Below are 6,798 nucleotides of genomic sequence, written 5' to 3'. Positions count from 1 at the left end.
GGGCATTTTAGCCAGTGAAGACCTAAGATTCATGGTGTGGTTGGGGTAGTCCTTAAAGGAAGTAGTGACCTTTTAAGGTTAATGGAAAAATATTAGCATTATGTCTGTGGGTGTGTGTGTTAAAGATAATTAAAGAAGAACACAGGTCATCCTCAAGGGATACAGAAAAGCATGCTAAATGTCGTTGCTCTAAGCCTATAGAGGAATCCTTTCTCAATTGTCCTGCTGTGATTCTGACTTTTCAGTCTCCTCTCTTAGATGATGTATTATAAATATATATTCAGATTCTGTACAGTGCAATCCTTATAACTCAGTTTTGTTTCTTTCCTTTTTTTTCCCCTTTGACTTGTTTTTCTAACCAAGATAAGTGTTTCCAATGTTTCCACTCATTTTTATAGAGCTTTGTGTTTTGGGGGAAATTTCCTGTGCACACCTACAAGTTGCTTTCTCTCTGCACCTTTTTATTCTTTCAACTCTCACCTCCCAGTGAAATCTTCCTAGAGGAAGGAAATGAGCTTCATGAGCTTTCATGATCTGCTTTCATGGTTTTCAAAACTTTAATGACAGCTTGAACCAAATGCACTCATTCAAGCTAGTCCCTTACTGCTCTTTCATATACTATCCTCACTTTTATGGGGGGCCGTGCCAGGCAGCACCTGGGGTCTTAGTTCCCTGAGCAGGGATTGAACCTGTACTCCCTGCATTGAAAGTGTGGAGTCTTAGCCACTGGACCACCAGGGAAGTCTCTAATATCCTCTTTTACCTCTTGACCTTTGCTTTTCCAATTCCCTCCAGCTGTCTTCCCTAACTTCCCCAGTCTTCCTTCTTTACTGTCCAATTCAGATCCGATCTCCTTTTTGAAACTTTGTCTGATTCCAGTAGCCCACAAAGTCTTCTATTTTTTCCTTCCTTTTATTATGCTTGAAAAAATGTAACTCAGACTTTTGCCCTCTATGTATTGACTGTTGTTCTTTTTTATGTTATTGTTGTGGTCTTACCTGCAACTAAATTCTACTTCCCTAAAAGTGTACAACATGATTGATACTTATCTGGTATTTTGCTACCACAGCTAGTAGGAAACATAGGTTTATATTGTACATATAAACTGTATTTATTTTTTATTTTGTGTAAATATTTGTCTACTAGTTACTCTTTCCAGAGGATTTGTATGAAAAAATTTTAAATCAACTAAAATTATCATGTAATTCAAGTCCAAATCTAGTATGAACCTTCTTATATAATGTAATCAAAACTGATAATTTGTTAACTAATTCAATTGCAGTAGGTAATGATAAAAATGATGTACCTTTTAGTTTTATTTTATTTTATTTAGTTTCAACTATATATCCTTAGACCATTTTTTATTATGAATCCACTGATTAAGGTACAATGTTATCTTATAAAAACCAGGCTCAAATTTTATATCTAATTTCCTATTTTAGTGTTTTTAAAAATAGAATGAAAACCCCTTTTGCAAAAAGAAACTCAAAATGGATTAAACACCTACCTAGATGTAAGACTGGATACTATAATAAAACTTCCTAGAGAAAAACATAGGCAGAATACTCTTTGACATAAATCACAACAATACTTTTTTGGCTCCATCTCCTAGAGTACTGTAACTAAAAGCAAAAATAAACAAATGGGGCTGAATTAAAGTTAAAAGCTTTTGCACAGCAAAGGAAACCATAAACAAAATGAGAAGACAACCTACAGAATGAGAGAAAATATTTGTAAATTATGTGACCAACAAGGGCTTAATTTCCAAAATACAAATAGCTTATACAGCTTAATATCAGAAAAACAAATAACCCCCCAAATGTGCAGAAGACCTAAATAGTCATTTCTCAAAAAAAGACACATGGATAGCCAATAGGCACATGAAAAGATGCTCAACAACACTAATTAGAGAGATGCACATCAAAACACAGTGAGGTACCCTTCACATTGGTCAGAACGGCCATCATCACAAAGTCTACAAATAATAAGTGCTGGAGTGGGTGTGGGGAAAAGGAAACTCTCATACTGTTGGTGGCAATGTAAATTGGTGCAACTACTATGCAAAAGAGTATTGAGATTCCTTAAAAAAAAATTTTTAATTACCATATGATCCAGCAACCGCACTCCTGGACATATATCCAGAAAAGAAGAAAACTTTAATTCAGAAGGATACATGTATTTCTATGCTCATAGCAGCACTATTTACAATAGCCACGACATGGAGCAACCTAAATGTCCATCAACAGATGAATGGGTAAAGAAGATGTGGTTCACGTATTCAGTGGGATATTACTCAGCCGCTGAGAAAAAGAAAAAATGCCATTTGCAGCAACATGGATAGACCTAGAGATCGTCATACTAAATAGAGTAAGCCAGAGAAAGACAAATATCATATGATATCATTTATATATGTACTCTTAAAAATTATATAAATGAACTTTTTTACAAAACAGAAATAGACTCACAAATATAGACAACAAAGTTGTGGTTACTAAAGGGGAAAGAAAGCGAAGGGATAAATTGAAAATTTGAGGTTAAGGATACACACTACTGTATTTACTATTATATATAAAATAGATAAACAAAGACCTTCTGTATAGTACAGGGGATTCTATTCAATATCTTGTAAGAGCCTATAATGGAAAACAATCTAAAAAAGGTCATCTCTCTCTATCTACCTAGTAACTATCTGTGACTGAATCACTTTGCTGTATACCTAAAACATTATAAATCAATTGTGCTTCAAATAAAAAGGAGTGAGAACCTGAAAGATATAATGTGAGTACAGAATCCTTCTAGAATTATATAATTTTTCCTAGCCTAGTACAATTGTCTAACCTAAACCTAATTTGACAGGGATTCTTTTTAGCAATATATGTGTCTTGAATCTTTCAAAAATTTCAGCGTAGTTTTCATAGAAATAACAGCTATCTGGATTTCAGTACTGATTTTAACCATCCTACATAAGAGTTCCTAAATTACAGCAGTAACAATAGTAAATGCATTTGGCACATACAGGTTTGGAAACACACCCGACTGACTTTTAGTGAGCAGACAGTGAGTTGGTGCAGAATCACACAGATCTGCTAGAACTGAATCCGCTTATCACCAGCATCTAGCAGCCCTTGAGATTTGCTCCATATATTTTACAGAGCAATTGGGGAGTTCCTTGAAGAGCATTTAATTATGGAGATAATGTTTGAGAGCTTTTGTGAACACATAATATCCACATTGCCTTTTTAGACATTCATGTTCACCTCCAGAGAGTTCTAGCACTCAGTTAACATTCAATGAATATTAGCCACGCCATGTTTCATGAGAAAGTTAAATAGTTTTAAATGTTTTAAATCAATAAAAACTTTTATAAACTGTTTCAATTCAGTTCAGTTGCTCAGTAATGTCTGACTCCTTGCGACCCCTGGACTACAGCTCTCCAAGCCTCCCTGTCCATCACAAACTCCCGGAGCTTGCTCAAACTCATGTCCATCGAGTCAGTGATGCCATCCAACCATCTCATCCTCTGTCATCCCCTTTTCCTCCCGCCTTCAGTCTTTCCCAGCATCAGGGTCTTTTCCAGTGAGTCAGCTCTTCGCATCAGGTGGCCAAAGTATTGGAATTTCAGCTTCAGCATCAGTCCTTCCAATGAACATTCAGGACTGATTTCCTTCAGGATGAACTGGTTGGATCGCCTTGCAGTCCAAAGGACTCTCAAGAGTCTTCTCCAACACCACAGTTCAAAAGCATCAATTCTTCAGCATTCAGCTTTCTTTATATTCCAACTCTCACATCCATACATGACCACTGGAAAAACCATAGCTTTGACTATATGGACCTTTGTCAGTAAAGTAATGTCTCTGCTTTTTAATATGCTGTCTAGGTTTGTTATAGCTTTTCTTCCAAGGAGCAAGTGTCATGGCTGCAGTCACCATCGACAGTGATTTTGGAGCCCAAGAAAATAGACTGTTCAGCTTGCAATATACATTTCTGGGGTAAGATAACCATAACTGAAGAGCATTAAGACTAACAGTAGGGAGACTGCAGAACACATAAAGATCTAGTTCATTCCTTATATTCCTTAATTCAACAGTCAAGACAGTATTTTTTTTAAATAACTCAAACATGTTAATTTTTTTTTTTTGCCAGCCTCTGCCCTCAGTATAACAGTCAATTATACAAAGACAGAAAATTGTCATGTTTTAGTACAAGTATTTCATCTTTTTCATTAATTTTGTGAGTGATTTCTTTTAACTCTTGGAGTAAAATATGTTTTCCAAACTTAATCGAACAAATTTCTTTAAATATTTAAGTAGAGTATATATCCAAAACTTTTTCTTGAATTAGTTCTAGTTCTTTAAACAAACTAAAAGAACAGTAGAATTATAAGGCAGAAGAATTAGACTATTTCAAGCAAAAAAGCTTTAAATATCTGCCATCGAAGGCTAAATAATAGCCCCCCAAAAGATGTCTACACCAAATCTCTGAAATCTGTGAATGCTAACTTATTTAGAAAAGTGGTCTTTTCCAATGTGATTAAGTTAAGAATCTCCACTTGAGATAATCCTGGACTACCCTGATAGGCCTAAATCCAATGATAAGTGTCCTTGTAAGAGAAAGACAGGTAGATTTGAGCCAGACAGAAGAGAAGACACAGAGAAGAGAAAGCAGTGTGACCACAGAGGCAAAGACAAGAGTGATCCGGCTTACAGTCAAGGAATGCATACAGCTGCCAGTAGCTGGAGGAGGCAAAGAATGGATCATTTCATAGAACTTTTGGAGGGAGTGCAGTCAGACCAACACCTTAGTTTCAGAATGCTGACCTCCAAAACTGTGTGAGAGTACATTTCTGTTGTTGTAAACTACCAAGTTTGTGGTTCCTTGTTACAATAGCCACAGGAAATTAATATTCATAAAATAAATCCAGTAAGCATGTCATCTAATCCAATACTGGGAACAACTCAAGATTAAATAGATACTAAGGTCTTCATTAGACAAAGATTTCCCAAAGAATGGTATTTGACCAATTCAATGATTTTACAGATCTGGTTATGTTCATTATAATCTGTTGTGCTCCTTACAGAGAATTATGGGGAAAAAGTAAAATATATTCATATAAAAAAGCAAAATTCAGAAGTCTTACATAAAAAGTGGTAGCAGTTGTTTACAAATACAACATATTTTCATTTCCGTAGGAATTTCTTTATTGTGCTTTTAAAGAGGAAATTTGGTTCTAAGTTCCTTCAGGGGAAATATTAACATTGTATTTTGTTTTTGAAAACTTGTAAAATTAAATTTGAAGCTATGAGACGTGAGTATTGATAAAGAAAATTGCAATGCTAATACTAATAGAGCACCGGGGGAATGTTAACAGAAAAGCTTATCTGCAGAGTATTAGTAAATTGTTTTATAAGTACTATGTGCCCATACACTACTCTCATTAATAAAATGTTAATTGGATTTTGAATTTATGGTGAAAACTAATGCCATGAGCAATTAAATAAGTAAGTAGTAATCTGGTATCAGAAATTTTTATTAAATTGAGAGGAAAGTCGTCCTTACTTTTATTCAGCTTACATGAAACATTTGGAATGTGAATGTTTTACATTTAAATATTTTAAGATATTATTGTGTTGTGTAAAAATCAAAATTATTGTACACTTTCAATCCTTACCTTATTTTCAATAGGCTTTCAACTCCATGACAAAGGTTTTCTTACTTTACCCAATTTTAAGCATCACATCTTGCAATTATGTCCTAGTTTTCAGCTTTTCCTATGGCCTCTGGTACTTAGAATCAGAGTCACGTTGCAAGAGTCACCTTGTAGAGATACTAATAATTTGGGGGAGATCACCCAAGTCATGGTTGAGAGAATCAGCCAGGGGATGAGGGATATTCAGTTCGTGATGCAAATGGAGATAAGCCTACGGCCAAAATGGCAACCCACTGCAGTATTCTTGCCTGGAGAATACCGTGGTCAGAGGAGCCTGGTGGGCTGCTGTCCAGGAGGTCGCACAGAGTTGGACATGACTGAAGTGGCTTAGCATGCATGCATGCATTGGAGAAGGAAATCACAACCCACTGCAGTATTTTTGCCTGGAGAATCCCAGGGACGGAGGAGCCTGGTGGGCTGCCATCTGTGGGGTCGCACAGAGTCGGACACGACTGAAGTGACTTAGCAACAGCAGCAGACCACCCTGAACACGCCCCATTTCCTCTGATCTCGGAAGCTAAGCAGGGTCGGGCCTGATTAGTACTTGGATGGGAGACTGCCTGGGAATACTGGGTGCTGTAGGCTCATGGAGAAGGAAATGGCAACCCACTCCGGTATTCTTGCCTGGAAAATCCCATGGACAGAGGAGCCTGGTGGGCTACAGTCCATGGATAGTGTTCCACTACCTTCTGCCATTTTGGAGGGCTTCCCTGGTGGCTCAGAGGGTAAAGCATCTGCCTGCAATGTGGGAGAACTGGGTTCGATCCCTGGGTTGGGAAGATCCCCTGAAGAAGGAAATGGCAACCCACTCCAGTATTCTTACCTGGAAATTCCCATGGACAGAGGAGCCTGGTGGGCTACAGTCCACGGGGTAGCAAAGAGTCGGACATGCCTGAGTGACTTCACTTTCTTTCTTCTAAGAAATCTGGGAAATTATGTGATGTCTCTACAGGAAATTGCATTACCCGTATCATATTAATAAGGTTAAGGTTAGATCTTCTTGTTGTCTAGCATATTGAGGCGCTGCATCTTAACTCTGCTGCTGGTTCACGGGTGGTTCAGGTGAAGGGTGGCTGTAGCTGTTTATGCAT

The 6,798-nt window shown here is 37.2% G+C and overlaps 1 pseudogene; it reads left to right on the top strand.

Moving 5' to 3' along the window:
- Positions 1-6,171: 6,171 nt before the first annotated feature.
- On the top strand, positions 6,172-6,292 carry LOC138072322 (5S ribosomal RNA; annotated as a pseudogene).
- Positions 6,293-6,798: the final 506 nt, after the last annotated feature.

The sequence above is a fragment of the Capricornis sumatraensis genome, unplaced genomic scaffold (assembly GCF_032405125.1).
Source record: "Capricornis sumatraensis isolate serow.1 unplaced genomic scaffold, serow.2 scaffold1, whole genome shotgun sequence".
NCBI lineage: Eukaryota > Metazoa > Chordata > Mammalia > Artiodactyla > Bovidae > Capricornis > Capricornis sumatraensis.
Note: the sequence above shows the minus strand (reverse complement) of the source record. Positions and strands in the feature narration are given on the sequence as shown.